This window comes from Podarcis gaigeae (assembly GCF_964106915.1).
Source record: "Podarcis gaigeae genome assembly, chromosome: 14".
Taxonomy (NCBI): Eukaryota; Metazoa; Chordata; class Lepidosauria; order Squamata; family Lacertidae; genus Podarcis; species Podarcis gaigeae.
In genome coordinates this window covers 4,696,577-4,714,135 of record NC_139690.1, presented here as the reverse complement: position 1 = coordinate 4,714,135, position 17,559 = coordinate 4,696,577, and the positions used below count along the sequence as shown (strand labels likewise).

The window sequence follows — 17,559 nt, the reverse complement described above, 5'->3', positions numbered from 1 at the left end:
AGCATATAATTCACCATGACAGATGAAGTTAAGTTTCCCCCATACATATTCATGAACTGGCTGAAAGCCAACGGAGCCCCCATTTAATTAACAGAGATTATTTGATTAGAATGGAAGCTGTCTTATTAGTTAAAATAGATAAATGAAAGCAAACTCTGATAGTTTAATTTATTAGCTCAGTTGCCCTTCATCAGGCTGCTGGAGACATTTTTCTTCCAAAAAAAAGTTGTAGGTTAGATACGTGCAATTATTTTAAATTAGCTAGCCCCAACCTGGTCCCTTCCAGATATTTTGGACTATAGTTCTCATCAGCCTCAGGTAGCACAACTGTGTTGCCATTCGCCCCACCATCATAGAACCATAGAATTGTAGAGTTGGAAAGAACCCAAAGAATCATCTAGTCCAACCCCCTGCAATGCAGGAATCTCAACTAAAACATCCATGACAGATGGCCATCCAACCTCTGCTTAAAAACCTCCAAGGAAGGAGAGTCCACCACCTCTCGTGGGAGTCCGTTCCCTTCACCAACAGCTCTTACTGTCAGAAAGTTCTTCCCAATATTGAGTGATAACTTGAAGCCACTCGTTCAGGTCCTAGCCTTCAGAGCAGGAGAAAACAAGCTTGCTCCATCTCCCATGTGATAGCCCTTTAGTTATCTGAAGATAGATATCCTATCTCTTCTCAGTCTTCTTTTATCCAGGGTAAACATACCCAACTCTTTCAACTCTTCCTTATAAGGCTTGGTTTACAGAACCTTGATCATCTTGGTTGCCCTCCTCGGGACACCTTCCAGTCCGTCAACATCCTTCTTAGATTGTGGTGCCCAGAACTGGACACAGTATTCCAAATGCAGTCTGACTAAGGCAGAATATAGTGGGACTATTAACTCCCTTGATTGGGACACTATACTTCTGTTGATGCAGCCTAAAATAGCAATCACTATTTTTGCTGCTGCATCACACTGTTGACTCATGTTCAGCTTATGGTCTCCTAAGACACCTAGATCCTTTTCACATGTTCTAGAGGCAGTCCCCCATTTATGCATGGGATACACTCTGAGGCGTACATTGGTGAAATGGAGTATAATTGAAACCCATTGAAAAAGCCTGGAAACACCCTGGTTCACCCCACCCCATTCTGCCCTTTTAGTGACATTTCAGTGACATCTTTATAATGTTTCCAAGTCACTTCCGGGTTTGGTGTGATGCACATATACACCGTCGCACACATATTGAACGCACGTAAACAGGGACTGCCTGTACTTGCGAGGCAGGTGTCACCCATCTTTCAGCTTGCGCCTAGGTCTCCAATCTGTTAAGGTCTTCGTGAATTCTGTTTCTGACTTCTGCAGCATTAGCTACCCCCCCAGTTTGGTGCCATCTGCAGATTTGATAAGCATTCTCTCAATTCCTTCCTCCAAAGGAAGATACTGAACAACAACAGGCCCAAGACAGAACACTGTGCATAGCTGTCAAGTGTCCCTTATTTGAAGGGACAGTCCCTTACTCCTGCGCCATGTCCTGCTGCTGTCCCTTATTGATAGATGTCCCTTAAATGTCCCTTAAATTTCAAAGGAAGCAGCTCCTCTCCCTCCCTCCCTGCCGGCCAGGGAGGAGAGAGGCTCCAACTGTGTTGCTTGGCTGCGTTGCTCACCCAATAAGGAGTCTAAGAACGACTGGGGGGGTGGAGCTTGCATGCCTTGTGTGTGGCTAGTTAATGCAAGCTGAGGGGGTTTTTGAATGCTGGACGCCATTTTGTTGCATGTGCTGCTGCAAACTTTGCAGTGCAAAGCCAGGCTGGGGAGCCATCTTAAGTTGAGGCTGCATAGGCCTTGTGGTGCATGTGATTCAGATTCTATTCAGTTGAACCTCTGGTTACAAAGTTGGTTGGACAGTGTTCTTGAAGCTACCAGCATGAGTTTGACCAGACTGCAGGAGGACAGGAAGACTGGAGTGCCTGGAACAGGTGAGGCTGTAGGTCCCTTATTTTGGCTGCTGGTCCCTTATTTTCAAATCTAAAGTTGACAGCTATGACACTGTGGCGCTCCATTGGTCACTTTTTCCAGGATGATGAGGAGCCATTATTGAGCACTCTTTGGGAATAACCCTTTCTGCAAGGCCTTGCAGTGAGGAGCTCCTGATGGGCAAAAGGGGAATCTGATGTAGAACTCCAGATTAGCCTCTTTTGCCATGAGTCTTGCTTGGGGTCTTTGGCCTGCAAGTTGGTTTGTGAATTCTAGAAATATGGAGATTTGCATTTCAAGCAAGTTTAGCAAAGGCTGCAAGATCTGCATGATTTACTGGGGTGGCATCCATGTCTGTGTGGCAGGGTGCTCTGCTGCAAAGCACCGCCAGGCCTCGCCTTTATGGAAATGGCTCCAGACCGCTCACAAGAATTCTTGCTTTTGCCCAGGATTCGTAGTTCAGCAAATCAATTCTTTGTCCTCACCGTTTCCTTGTCAGTTCTGGGTTATGTTACTTGAGGACTGCTCCTAATACTGTCTTTTCTCACTTGCATTTTGAACTATGTGTAGAGAAATAGCTAGAAAGAATCTGGATCAGGCCGAATCTGTAATGTGAGAACTGTCGGGACACAAGTCAGAGAATGAATTGTGCAAGGTTCCCTGGACCATTGCCAACCTTCAAAAGCATACAATGTGAGCATCTTTAGCCCATTTCAGCCCGTTTCCTTACACCCAGATGCTGATGGGTTTCAGCTCCCAGTAGCTCCCAGTAGCCCACATGGCCAAAGTTCAGGGATGATGGGAATTGTAGTCCATACACCCCTGACCATCATTTTCCTAGCAGGTTATTCTATCACAGGCACACCAAGGAAATGCAGCCCTATGCTTGAGATACAGGCAGAGGCGGCCCAGCCAAAGAGGCCAACCAGCCCTGCAAAAGTCCACCTCTGAAGGTCCTGCTTTGCAGACTCCCAACACCTCAGGTCAGGTACTGTAAGGCGGGATCTGAACAGCAGTGGCACCCAGACTGCACGACTCTCTCCTGATGGAGATTCAAATGACTGCCTCCTGAGCCACCTTCTTTTTTCTCCTTTTTTTGCCTTTCAGAAGGTGGCTGGATAGTGGCTAGATGCTCCTTTTATTATTATTATTAAGGTTTAAACCTAACACGGGAGGGCCAAAGCCCAGGTGGCGAAGCAGCCTCTATGCCTGCTGCAGGTGCTACTTTTTGTCCCCAACACCTCCAGTTAAAAGAACCCCAGGTAGCAGGTGAAGGGGAAAGACCTTTCTCTGCTCAAGGCCCTGGAGAGCCACTTCCAGACAGAGGCGGCAACGCCGGGGCAGGTGAACAAATAGTCTGAACTGATACAAAACAGCTTCCTATATTTTTATGGGTATTCATACCCGGCTTTCAGTGTAGTGGGTTCTTTTGCTTTCATTTTTTCCAAAGCAAAATGCCTTGCTGGAAGCGGGAATAAGATTCTGCTCTTTGGTGGGCTGCTCAGATCACAGCCAAAGAACAGAAACAGCAGAGTGGTCAGGAAAGCAGGCTACAAATCAGCAGGAAAGTGGGCTACAAATCAGCAAATCTGGTCTCTGCCAAGAGCATGCCTCACTCTCCCAACCTCAGTCCCCCATCTGCAAAATGGGTATACTGTGCAACCTTTCCTCCTTACAGAGCTATTTAGGATAACAAGGTGACAGACATGAAGTATTTCGAACACTCCAAAAAGAGCTATGTCAACACCATGATGATGTCATTATTAAGGCAGGAATAAAAGTAGAGCCATCTACTCCACTTTTGGTTTGTGTGTGTGTTTGTTTTTCTTGTGTACTTTGTCTTTTTATCTTGTATTTTTATGTTGTGAACCACCCTGAGATCTACATATGAAGGGCAGTACAGAAAATTAAAATACAATACAATACAACAATATCCCACTCAACTGCTGATCACTGACCATGATCTTGTGATAATGTTTAGACAAGACACATGGGGGGGGGGGAGAAGCACCTTCCTTAATTTGCTTGCGCATGGGGGTGGGGAGAAAAGAAATTCAGTTGAGCCTGGAATAATTAGATAACTCCCATGCACAAATAATACATTTTCCCTCTAAACAGGCTCAAGAACAAGCAACAAGTTACAGAGCAACCTTTGCAAGATCTGCACTTTGTGAGCCTGTTGTGGGCCCATTCTTACAGATTCCCTGCACATGAAATCTAGGCCCCTGTTCCAAGGGGAAACCCTCCAGCGAAGGATGGAGAAGCTGTGACTTTCCTGTTGCTGTTGTGGACTGCAACTCCCATGAGCCTTGGTCTGGGTGTGCCAAAGGTCAGGGGCGGCAGAAGCTGTAGCCTGGCAACATCAGGGAGGATAGAGATCCTTCTGGCCTAGGTCAATCGCTTATTGTCCACCATCCCTCTGTGGTCCCTACACCTGCAGGATGTGGTTCTCCTCCCCTGCACTGCAAGATGCAGTGTATCATACAGGACTCTGAATAACACTTGAAGACAGAAATTCAGTCAGAGCAAACAAGCACTGGCTGGCAGCAGCGCATTCCATGATGCTCAGTGGCAAACTCACTGGCTGGAGCAAAGCAGGTGGCTCCTGCTACACCACAAGCAGAGGCATCTGCACATTGGCCATCTGCACATTGGCCAGCAAGCACGCCAGAGCCCCCAAGCAAAGACCCATCTAGCCAGCACCCCATTTTCCACCACAGCCTGCCCCCCGCCATGGGAAGCCCAGAAGCAGCACATGAGTGCAGCAGCCCCTCTTCCTGGATTCCTAGCACATTGCCCCTGACAGCGGAAGAAATACTTGGCCATGTTGGCTACCAGCCATTAGAAGATAGCGACTCAAAACTCTGCCTTCTCCAGAGTCAGACCACTGGTCCTGCTGGCTCACTGCATATCACCCGCCTCTCCCCTCTGAACTATATTTAAGCCAGGCTCCCTGCAGTGCAGCAAGACCAGTAACAGAAACATTATTGTTGGTTCATTCTGGTTTTGATTTGTAATTATGTACTTAAACCTACATAACTATTTTCTTTCAGTAATGCTGAATTTACTACTTGTTTGCTAAATTGTTGGTTTTTGCTAATTTTGAATTTACTGATGTGTTCTGTATTTTGCATATCTGTATTTCCAACACTCTGTGTTTGGATGCCTTGAACATTTGCTGTAAGCTGCACTGAGTGCAACTCATTATGGAAAAGTGGCATCCAGGTATACCCAATCCATCAGCATTATCTAACACACTAGTGTCCAATGGCACTCTAGGATTTCAGACAGGGGCCTCTCTCTCTCTCTCCAGCCCTAACTGGAGATGCCGGAGATTGAGCATGGACCTTTCTAGATGCAAAGCAGATGTTCTGCCATGGAGGCACAACCCATCTCCAGGGACAGTCTTACTCTCCATGAATTTGCACTGAGTCAGATCTAGCCCAGGGCAGCCTCCACACTAACTGACAGCAGCTCTCTAGGGTCTCAGGCAGAGAACGGTTTTCACATCACCCAACCCTTTTTAACAGGAGAGGGCAGAGTCTGAACAATGAGTTTTCTCAATGCAAAGCAGCTGCTCTAGGCCTGAGCCCTGGGCCTTCCCAAGCAGGCATCAGGGAATCAAATCCTGTTCCTCCTCCTCAAGCAACCTGCAGAGACAGAAACTGTGTCATGGAACTGACAACTTCCAAGAGCCATGGCTCCTGCACAAATACCAGACTCTCTCAGATGAACACAGAGGCCTGTCTGTAGCAGGCAGGCTGTGAAAACCCTGTAAGGTCATCTCAGTGATGCCTTGCAACAGCCTGCAATCTGGGTGTTTGTGCAAAGTAAAACACTGAAAGGAGTGTGATGGAGCAGGATAGCTTCAATCGCACACAAAATCGAGAAGAATAGTGCCTGTACATTCTGCCGCATACATCAAGAGTCTACAAACGGTAGAAAATTACTGTTTCTAAAATGAAGCTTGCGTACCCCTTCTCCATTTTTTCAAGTGCACTTCTGATGCTGCCCTCATGCAAACATATCTGGAAAAAGCCTTAGGTGCTGCTGGTCCTAACATCAGGCAAGGCAAGTTGACTTTATCAGGTTGCTGGTTTTAGGTGCTGTGAAAGAACATCAAATTATTAGCTATCTAATGCCTTACTGTATTATAATTACTTCCAAGGAGAGGCACTTGTGGAATTTCCCTTCCTCCTGTGCCAGAAGAACTTGGCTCTGCCTCAGCTGTGACACTTGGGAAAGGGGCATCATCAAGCCAGTGCAACAAAGTCCTAGAGCCCTGAGGTGGAGTAGGGTGGAGCGTACCACTTCAGGACGCAGGTGGGGGGGGGATGCTACTTTTGAGCATAAACCTCAATTGTTTTATTTTCACAAAAACCTCCCTAAAGATATAAAGTAAGCATATCATGGGGGGAGGGGGAATCCAGCCCTTTCAGGGATGTTGTAAAAATAAAAACCCCTAAAACTTGCAAAGGGCCATGGCACTTTTAAAAAAGGAACAGTCCCCTCCACTTGCACTCCAAAGTGACACAGCCCATCCTCCCAGCTCAGGGCTCTACCACCTTGTTGTGGCTGCATGCTAGAAACCAGGCTGCACCTAGAGGTGCCACCTCCTCGGCCCACCCAGCCTCCTGGCAGCTGCCTTCCTGCCAGGCCAGCAGCCGGGTTGTTTTCCACCTTCAAGGAGGGAAGCCAAGCCAAGCGGCGGGGCAGCCACCCAGCCGCGTCCACCCATCTCCCAAGGCGCGCCTCGCTCCCTAAAGCAAACGCCCAGTTCTGCAGAGATCCGGCTGCTCCCTTCGCATCTCCCCAGGCCGGTGGTGCTTTAAAGGGCACATCCGCCAGAAGACCCCCATCTCCTCCTCCAGCCACCATCCCCGCGCCACGCCAGGATCACCTTGCCGGGGCCTTCGCCCAGCTCCACAGCCCAGAACTGAACTTTCAAAGCTATTTGAAGCAGGGAGGGAGGGAGGCGGCTCCCCGCCCCCCCTTGCAGGGAACATGCAATCCGTTTATTAAAATCACCACCACCATCACCTCCACCACGAGAACCCAGCCGGCTAAGCCGCGCCAAGCAGCAAATATGGCTCCCCAGCGCAAGGACTTTCTCCCTGATCCCGCGTGTCTCCAAAAAGGCTCCCCCGATAACGCACAAGCAGATAAGGGTGACTTATTTGGAGGCTGCTGGATTTTCAGCCCCCTTCCTTCCTTCCCTTTCCACACCAGGCTTCTTGGGGAAGGAGGAAGGGAGGAGGAGAAGGTTGAAGTCTGGGCAAACCGCACTGAGCTCAAGCCATCTGCAAAGCGGGTCTGACCTGACACGGATCAGCAGCCGGGCTGGGAAGATGGGCGGGTGCGGCGGTGGGTGCCGTGTAGCGCCAGCAAGAGCCCGAGCTCTCGGGGAGCTGAAATGGACACGATCCCATTCTATTTCACCTCCGGCTGCCTTTCTAGAGCTCCCCACCCGCTAACACCCAGTTGGCCAGCCTGCTTGTGGACGCTGCGAAGGGGGCCGGGCGGGGGCGGAAAGCAACAAGCGGCGGGGAGGGGTCGGTAGGCTTGCTCGGTGAGGATTGGGCCCACCTCCGATCGCCTCGCTGCCTTGCCAGGGGCCCCCGATCGCCAGAAAAGCAGGTCAGGAAGCGGGGGGGGGGGGGGAGAGAGCAAAATGCAAGGGAACAAGGGCGGGGCGGGGGAATCCTTTTGCAGAGTCAGCTGCATTCCCGTGCTAAAGGACAGGTGGCCGGGAAAGGAAGCGCGGGGGAGGCGTGCGCGGGCGAGGCAGGGACGGTCCGATCCAGCCCATCCAAGAAGGCGCTGCCCTCTCCGCAAGCTCGCCTGCTTCCTCCGCGCGCGCCGATGGTGCAAATATATTCCCGAAAGCATTTAAATGCAAAGGTGCACATAAACCATGCGTATAAAGATACACCTGCATATATACTGAAAGGAGGGCAATCCGCCTGAAATGCACGCCTGGAAGCGGCTCCTACCGGGAGAGGCGAGCCTTAGCCGGGCATGGCGCGGGGCATCGGAGCGCCGCTCTCCTCCTCCTCCTCCTCTCGCCGCGGCTGCAGCAACCTCCTGCCTGCTCGGAGGCGCCGCGTCTCTGCCAGCCTTTTGCAAGGCGCTTCTGCTTCCCAGGCTGAGAGCCCCCAGCCCAGGGAGAGCAGGAAGCGCGTCATCACCCCGGGACCGACCGGCCAGCTGGCCTTCCTCCCCTCCTCCTCCTCCTCCTCCTCCTCCCCCTCACCCCGAGCTGGCTGGACCGACCATCCACCCAGCAGGCTTGTGCTGCACGTTGCTGGCGGAGCTCCCCAGCAGCGAGGCGAGCCGCACCCCAGAATTAGCTCATCCCTCTCCCAAAGCAAAAGCCAAGGTATCTCCCAGGCTCCAGTCCTCTTGAGCTCGGCAGGACTTACTCCCGAGTAAATGGGACGGCGTTCGTTTGCGCCAGAGAACTGTGCGTGGTTCTCCAGCAGGCAAGCTGCCACCTTCTCCTCCCCAAAACTAGTTCTGCTCCTCCTCTGCTTTCAGACAGCGGTCCCCACGTGTAGAATATCACGAAGCAAGGGAGGCTTCTTTCCATCCTTGCAGGGAAGAAAGCTGCAGCTACTTTCTTGTTCTGCACCTCAGTTTCCTGTTAAAAGCACGGGAGCAAGGCTGGGGGACAGGAAGGCAGGCAACCTTATTCACCTCTCACTGTGTTGGCTTGGATGTTTTCTTGATCAGTTTCCAAATGGAGTAATTTTGCTATGTGCTGACCTGAACTATGCTGTAATTGATGATTTGGTGCACTTTGAAAAAAATATATTTTAAAAGCAAAACTTGTCAGGGTTGCCCACTGGAAAAATAGCAAGAATATATTATCCATATATGAGACCAAACCAAAATCTCACCAAATAACGTTCCAGCTTTTGAGTTCTCCAGAGACCCTGAAACCAGAAGCCCCCTGAAAGCCTCATCTGAATGTCTGCTTCCTCCAGATTCCGCCTGATGACTCAGCAGATGCAGGAACTGATGACTTGACTACTAGCTAGTGCTGTTTCTCCAGACACACTGCATGTCCCATGGGCTTGTCTAACTGAATGAAGAATTCTGGATAACTTGAAACCTCACACATTATTATATGACATTTTGGAGGGCCTTATAAATCCTCACCTGAGGATTATGTCGCTGCGCAGTCGGACCCAGGTGTACCAGTGTGCAGGTTTTTTACTACAGGTATTGAAGAAAAAAACATTCTTTTGTTGAGGCGGCAATCTTCTTTTGGGAAGGGTTGTAGCTCAGCGGTTGAGCTCCTGTTTACCATGCAAAAGGTCACAGGTTCAATCCCCCTGTATATCCAGACATGGCAGGGGAAAGACTCCTGTCTGAAACCTTGGAGAGCTGCTGCCAGTCATTGTAGACAAGACTCTGCTAGAAGGACCAAGACTTTGACTTAGTACAGCAGAGCTTCCAACGATCTTATTTAAATCAGCTCTTTATTCAGAGGGCAATGAGGACTGGAATCTTGGTTCATCTTTAGGGGAAGGACCGTAGCTCAGTGATGGAGCGCAGGCTTCATGTGCAGAAGGCCCCAAGTTCAAACCTGGCCTCTCCAGGAAAGGCTGGGAGAGACTCCCTGCCTGAAACCCTGGAGAGCTGCTGCCAGTCCATGCAGGCAATATTGAGCTGTAGTGTTCTGACTTGGTATAATAAGGCAGCTTCTTCCTTTCTTCACTTGCTGAGGTAGTCCGGGAGCCATGGAGGCTAAGGTTCTCCCCTCTCCCCTCCCTTGCTCCCTGCCTCCAGTCAGGGATTGGGGGCACCACTGCTCCCCCCTCACAAGGCAGCATCATGAACCTGGTTAGTCAGAGCAAGGAGGCCAGTCCTGGCCAACCGCTCCTCAATAATTTCAATCAGGATGAGGTAGGCAGATGGAAGGACAGATTATATTTCGTAGAATCATAGAGTTGGAAGGGACCCTGAAGATCATCAATGAGAGGACAGAGGCTCAGTCGCAATGGCTTCTTTACGCTGCTATCCTGGCCCCTGGCCCCAAAATCCTCCTTGTTGTGGCACAGGTGATGCTCCAGGCCAGCTGCCAAAGTGACTTCCTGCCCATGTTGAAAACAACAACAAACCTATGGTTACGTGAAACATACTCAGTAAACACACAAGACGTAACCGGCTGTACTTTTGAATAAATAAGGTATACTATTCAATGTATCAAATTGTAGATTTCAATGGAAGTCTCATGAAGTTCAATTAAAAAAGCAGAAGACCCAGTGGATCAGTTCATTCTTTAGTCAGTTCATGCATAAGGTCCATACATGTATAAGTATCTATTCCACCTGTCTGTTCTTAGAGTCCAATAATCCACATGCAGGGTTGTTACAGTTCCACTGAATCCTTTCACAGAGTCTAAGGAATACTAGCCTTGTTTCGCCATCCTAGGCTTCATCAGTAGAACAGGCTCATATGTGATATTACAGGATAGTGGACAGTGGCGTAGCGTGGGAGGGTGCAGGGGGGGCCGGGCGCAACATCTGGGGGTTAGGGTTAGGGAGTGCAAATCCACGGGTTGGGGGCGCAAATTCTTGCCTTGCCCCGGGTGCTGACAACCCACGCTACGCCACTGATAGTGGATCTTATAGCATAGTAGTGGGTGCAGTCACCAAGATGGTGGCGGCCAACACACTTGGGGGAGGCTGGATATGCCGCCTGCCTAGATCCTGCTGCCTGAGGCAGCTGCCTCATGGGCCGGGCCGGCTGGCCTGGGCACCTAGATTTAAGATTCATTTAACCAGAGTTTTCCTTAAAGGGGAGGGAGTTAAAAGTGAAATGACAGCACCACCTGCTGATAGTTAAAGTGATAGGTGCATTGATTCAGATAGGGCATGATTACCCGCTATCCTCCTAAACAGTAATGGAATTTGAAGCACAATCTCAGCAAAATGATGACGATACTCAGCTCTACCTCTCTTTCAAATCAGAACCAGTGAAGGTCCTGTGTGCGGGTCTGGAGGTGGTTGGAGGATGGATGGCGGCTAACAGATTGAGGTTGAATCCTGACAAGACAGAAGTATTGTTTTGGGGGGACAGGAGGTGGCAGGTGTGGAGGACTCCCTGGTCCTGAATGGGGTAACTGTGCCCCTGAAGGACCAGGTGTGCAGCCTGGGAATCATTCTGGACTCACAGCTGACCATGGAGGCGCAGGTCAATTCTGTGTCCAGGGCAGCTGTTTACCAGCTCCATCTGGTACGCAGGCTGAGACACTACCTGCCCACGGACTGTCTCGCCAGAGTGGTGCATGCTCCAGTTATCTCTCGCTTGGATTACTGCAATGCACTCTATGTGGGGCCACCTTTGAAGGTGACCCGAAAACTACAGCTAATCCAGAATGCAGCAGCTAGACTGGTGACTGGGAGCAGCCGCCAAGACCACATAACACTGGTCTTGAAAGACCTATGTTGGCTCCCAGCACAATTCAAAGTGTTGGTGCTGACCTTTAAAGTCCTAAATGGCCTCGGTCCAGTATACCTGAAGGAGCGTCTCCACCCCCATCGTTCTGCCCAGACACTGAGGTCCAGAGCTGAGGGCCTTCTGGCGGTTCCCTCGCTGCAAGAACCCAAGTTACAGGGAACCAGACAGAGGGCCTTTTTGGTAGTGGCACCCGTCCTATGGAATGCCCTCCCACCAGATGTCAAAGAGAATAAAAACTACCAGACTTTTAGAAGACATCTGAAGGCAGCCCTCTTTAGGGAAGCTTTTAATGTTTGACGCACTATTGTATTTTAATATTTTGTTGGAAGCTGCCCAGAGTGGCTGGGGAAACCCAGCCACATGGGTGGGGTATAAATAATAAATTATTATTAATAAAATACACTTGCGAGTTGGTAGAATGTGAGACTTCATCTCAGGGTTGTGGGTTCAAGCACCACATTTGGCCAAAGATTCCTGCATTTCAGGGGGTTGGACTAGATGACCTTTATATGGTCCCTTCCAACTCTACAACTATGATTCAGAACGTAATGAATACCTGCTTCCTGATGGTATTGGTAGCTTGTATCCTAGAAAGATGTGATGCTAGATTTGTGTGGCTTCTCTGCATTGGACCGCAGCTACTTTAACAGATTGGATGGGAGGCTCAAGGAATCTGAACCAAGGAATCTGAAAGGCTATTATAAGGCTATCTCCTTCCACTGATGGAGGAAGTCTGCCTCTGAAAACCAGTTGCTTAGGGCTGCAAGAGGGGAGAGCACTGCTGCTGCCCTCACTTCCTGCTGGCTGGCTTCCCGTAATGGGCAGATAGAATGAAAACTTAGCATATTAAATGAAGCTCTGCAGAAGCAATTCAGAGTTGGAGGAGGAGGAGGAGGAGGAGCCTTAGCAACTGCTTGACAACCAAATAGCTGAACGGATACATTGTATGCGTGCATATTTGAATCCCCTCCTCCTTTTCTTTTGCTTTCAGAGACTAAGAGCAAAGAGGCAGGGTCAGGTGAGCAGGTGTGAAGATCAAGCTGGAACTGCGATTCAGGCAGCTGAACTTTGCTGCTTCAGTACGCAAAAACCCATATACGTAAAGAGGACAATTTGGAGACATTATTCAATACCTAGAAAATGGATTTTGGCGATGACATTCTGGATCCTGTGGGATAACGCCTTGCTCTCCATCCTGCAGTCTATAAAAGCAGTTCCCTCTCAGTGCCAAGAAACCCCAAGAGGCAACACGCCTACAGCACTTTCGTCTCTCGTGCCTCACCCTTCCCCCACTTTTGCTTGTTACAAGGATCCCTGGCCAAGATCCTTCGCACGTGTATCACCACATCCTTGGCATCTTTTTGGGTTAGGGTTAGTCTGCTCCGGTAGGATAATTCCTGTCCAATTTCTATTTCCCTTGTTCCAGAGTAACTTTTCATGAGGGAGTGGATGCCCTAGCTGTGCGGGAATTCAAATGGAAGCTCCCAGCTCCAGACTCTTGGCATGGAGGGGTCCAAGCAGGCAGCAGATCCTGCCAGGAGTCAGGGAGGGCAGCAGTTGCCCAGGGCTGCTACGGATCAACACCCACAGGCCTCCTGTAGGAGGAAGACTGGCCCATTTCTGGTAGGTGGCTTAGCGCCTGATGCTTGCAGCAGTTATTAGAAGGAAGGATAATGGATAATGACCTCTTCTCTGCAGCACCAAAGAGGCCTTGATAAAGTCAGCTGATCACTCTAGATAACTCTAGGAGTTGCAGAAGACTTCCTTTTTATCTCTGGTTTATTTTATTTTTATTTCCTCAAAACAAAACTTCAAAGAGCAAAAAAACGACAAGCTCAATGCTGTTTCTGGGCCTGATTTTAAGCAGTCAGAAAGCTGACAGCATAACAGAAATGGGAGAGATGGAGGGCCCCTGGGAGCAACAGGGTTTAACCGTTAAAGCATTTAGGCCCTTAAAAGGGCATTTCATTAGTGTGCTGACTCATAAAACTCCCCTGAAAACATATCTGGTCAGAAGCTATGAAACTGCAACCCTTCTACTGGAATAGCCTTGGAAAATATACTCAAGAGATTATCACCAGTCCAGAAAATAATGGCTTCAAAACCAGTGGATACCGATGCAGATACAGTATCCACTGCAGGTTCAAAGACAGAGTTAAATTAGATTAGCATTTCTCAAACCTTGTGAAATATTGTTCGCAGCCTCCTCTCCCGGCTCCTTTGCCAGGGGCTTCTACCAAGAACAGCTGAGAAACCTACCCTGGTGAGCAATGTTTGTGTCACTGTCCTCCCCAAGTACAGAAAGGAAAGCAGAGAGCAGCGTTGGCCTCTCGGATATTAAACGTTAGGAAGACCTGATGGTAAGAGCCGTTCAGCAGTGGAATGGGCTACCTCAGAAGGGGGTGGACTCTGGGGCAGGGAGACCATGTTCTCAGGCACACAATTTCTGTGGGGGTGCAAAGCACAGCTCAACTGGGGGCCCCTTGCATGGGCAGGCAGGCAGCTCAGTGTGCCCTGCTTTGCTTGGGTGGGGTAGGGTCACTTGTGAAGGCGAGGGCTGGGCTGACTCCCCACCACCCAGTGCATGTGCACAACGCACACACCCCACCAGGCGTATGCACACCCCAGGCACCAACAACTGATGCTATGCCACTGGGTGGACTCCCCTTTTGAACAGAGGTTGGATGGCCGCCTGCCAGGGATTCCTGCATTCCAGGGGTTTGGGCCCGAAGACCCTTAGGGTCCCAACTCTACAATACTACGATTCTGTGATTCTGGTCTTCTGCCTTTTCCTGGGCAACAAAAGCCAAAATATAAAGCCAGTTCAAAAACAGCAATAAAAGACAAATCAGCAAGCTCAGATTAAATACTCTAAATACTTAAAAGCAGCAATAATGAAATGCACATCTGAAGCAGATTAAACGTCATCTGGATATATATATATATTTTAAAGCAGACTTCTCTGCAGAGTTCCAAATCTTGGTTGTAGTCATACGGAAAGGAACATAGTTCAATGACTGAGCATCTGCTCTGTGTGCAGAAGGTCCCAGGCTCAGTCTTGCAGGCAGCACTTGGAAAGAATTCCTGTCTGAAACCCAGGAGAGCTGCTGCCAGTCTGTGCTCAGAAAAGTGGAATACTTGCTCACAGATTTATCGACATCAGCACAAGATGCTATAGCTAGGAAGTGGAAGGGGCAAGGTGACTATCCAAGGGAAGAATGGTATAAGGAGGTGCGGGATATAGCTATAAATGATAAATTAACGTGCACTATCAAGCTAAGATGGAGAATATGGAGGAGAAATTATTTTGAGAAGATATGGAAGGTATTTGTAGAATTTGTACTGTTAAAACAGAAATCGCAATGTTGGGAGGTTGGATAGTTACGATGGATAGTGGTCTTGGGGGTGGAGTGCACATATATATATATATATATATATATATATATATATATTAAAGAAAAGTAGAATAAGGGGAGACATGATAGCAGGTGTGTAAAATTAGACATGGTGTGGAGAAAGTGGACACAGAAAAAACTTCTCCCTGATTTATAATAGTAGACCTCATGGCTTCCAGTGAAGCTGAATGTTGGAAGATTCAGGATGGGGGGGGGGGCAGACTACTTCATGCAGCACAGAGTTAAACCATGGACCTCTCTCACACAGGAGGTGGCGAGGGTCACCAACCTGGACAGCTTTAAAAGAGGAATGCATGGAGGAGGAGAGGGCTGTCAATGGCTACCCGTTGCAGTGGCTATAGTCCTCTTCCCATTTCAGATGCAGTGCGCCAGTTCTTGGAAACTCACAAGGAGGGGGAGTGCTGCTGTTGCACTCAGGTCCGGCTTTCAGGCTTCCGGAATGAGGCCCTGGCCGGCCAGGCTGGACTAGAGTATGTTTGTATGTCAATACTGAACTGGATGGGCCCATGGTCTGACACAGGGCTCAGCAAACGTTTTCAGCAGGGGGCCAGTCCACTGTCCCTCAGAACTTGCGGGAGGCTGGACTATATTTTGAAAATAAAAATAAAAATGAACGAATTCCTCTGCCCCACAAATAACCCAGAGATGCATTTTAAATAAAAGGATACATTCTACTCATGTAAAAACACGCTGATTCCTGGACCATTCGCGGGCTGGATTTAGAAGGCGATTGGGCCAGATTTGGCCCCCAGGCCTTAGTTTGCCTGCCAATGGTCTGATGTATAAAGCAGCTTTCTAAGACCCTGTTGGTCATTCCTCTTCTGGTCCCTGCTATAGATGCACAACCTGTCTGTCTCCAGGCACTGCGGTTGTCTGCAGGAGATTTCCACCTGGCGGAGCTGATGCTGCCAGCCTTCATGTCCCGTTCACAGACATCTTTGTAATGCAGAGTTGGTCTGCCACCTGCTTGGTGCCTAAGGCCAGCTCCCCATAGAGCACATCCTTGTCATCTCCATGCTGTGGACAAGACTAAGACAGCATAGATGCCACTGAGGCAGAAGTGAAAACATGCTGGGAATGTTGGCTTGGGAGAGCAGATTTTTGTTTGAGATTCTGTCCTGTCATGTGGTGCCCAAAATCTTCCTGACGCATCACATGTGGAAGGCATTGAGGCATCGCTCCTGGCAGGTGTCAGTTGCCCACGACTCACTACCATCAAGCAGCATGTTCAACAGGCAAGCCTGGTAGAGCTTCATCTTGATATTGGTTGTTGGCACCACATTCTTCCCTACCCTTTTGGTGAGACAAGCCAGGGCTGTAGCAGTTGTTGCAGTAAAGGGCTTGTGTGCACCCACCGTCCTCACCAGAGAGCAATCTGGCCGGCTCATTCTGGACCAGCTGAAGTTGCCACTGCTTTTTAAGGGCAGCCTCATACGGAGTGCATTATATTGAACCACTAGAGATGTGGCAGAAAGCAGCCTTGCCCAACCTGGTGCGCTCCAGATGCTTCAGACCACAACTCCTGCCAGGCACACAGCTGATGGGAGCAGTGGCGTAGCGTGGGGGTGCAGGGGGGGCCGGCCGCACCGGGCGCAACATCTGGGGGGTAGGGGGCGCAAATCCACGGGTTAGGGGGTGCAAATTACTTGCCTTGCCCCGGGTGCTGACAACCCACGCTATGCCACTGGATGGGAGTTGTAGTTCAAAGCAGCTGGAAGGCACCAGGTTGAGGAATCTTGGACTAAAGCATGTGTCACTATAGCCAGATCTAACCTCTCAAGGAAAACATTTAATTGCCTAATCAATTAATGATACAACCCTCTCTAGGTATTTTCAGAAGTCCAACCATCCTCAGTGATGCAGACTGTATGGTAAGCTTTCTTCCATCCAACAGCATGCTTTGTAAGCCTACCATAAAAATGTAGTGTGTGATTTACTCTCTGTTTGCTTGCTTAGATGATAAATGATGATGTATTACAACCACACATCTCTTATTCCCAGCCACTTTATATTCCCCATGTTCACCAGGGCTACATTTTTGTTGCCCTTATGAAAGTGGAGTGCTGGCCATATATATTTGTAAACAGAAACCATTGGAGTAAAAGTCCTTGCCTTTAGCAGGATCTGCGTCGTTCGCCCTTATCTTCAGAGGAGCCGCTACCAACAAGAGCTTGGGGTTCTGATGATGCACATTTATAGGCCTGCTCCAGTAGCTGGTGCAACATCTGGGCTTTCCTTTCGTCTTGTGGTTTTATTATTCCTTGTTGCAGACCCTGCTTGGGATTTATCCCACCACAGTGGTGGAGGCATGAACAACTTGAACATCGTCTGGTTCCTGAGCAGCTTTGAAGGGAAGAATTGCAAAGCAGAAATGTGGATTTTCATTCCTGGAGGCCTGCCAGGGGCTAATTGGCGAGATTCATGATTAGAAGCCCTGCTGTATGTGTAGGTTTAATAAACTGTGAACATTTGGTTCCAGCAGGCCCAAGGAGGAGGAGGCCTCACTCTGTATTGCTTTTGCATAAACCCTATAAATCCCATTTGAGATGAATATTTATTTGTACTTCTGTACAGTTAGGAGAGGAAAAGGTGACACAAACCCACTTTGTGATGTTTCATTTGCTCTTGTGCAATAAATCACTTTCTAAGGTCAGTGCGCAGCAGGAACCACAGCATTAGTCAGACCTTCCTCAATAAAGCACTAGGGAGGCA

The 17,559-nt window shown here is 49.2% G+C and overlaps 1 protein-coding gene across 4 annotated transcripts in view; it reads right to left on the bottom strand.

Annotated features, from left to right (window-relative positions):
* Positions 1 to 9,201, bottom strand: part of TLN2 (talin 2) — a 182,862-nt gene extending 173,661 nt beyond the window's left edge. The window contains exon 1 of one of the 4 annotated variants that reach the window (XM_083712373.1): positions 8,386 to 9,201. The gene's annotated coding sequence lies outside the window, so the exon portion shown is untranslated. Of the gene's footprint in view, positions 1 to 7,281; positions 7,463 to 7,956; positions 8,184 to 8,385 lie in introns of those variants that run through there. The other 3 variants (XM_083712375.1, XM_083712370.1, XM_083712372.1) reach the window with 3 other exon arrangements.
* Between the last annotated feature and the right edge of the window lie 8,358 nt (positions 9,202 to 17,559).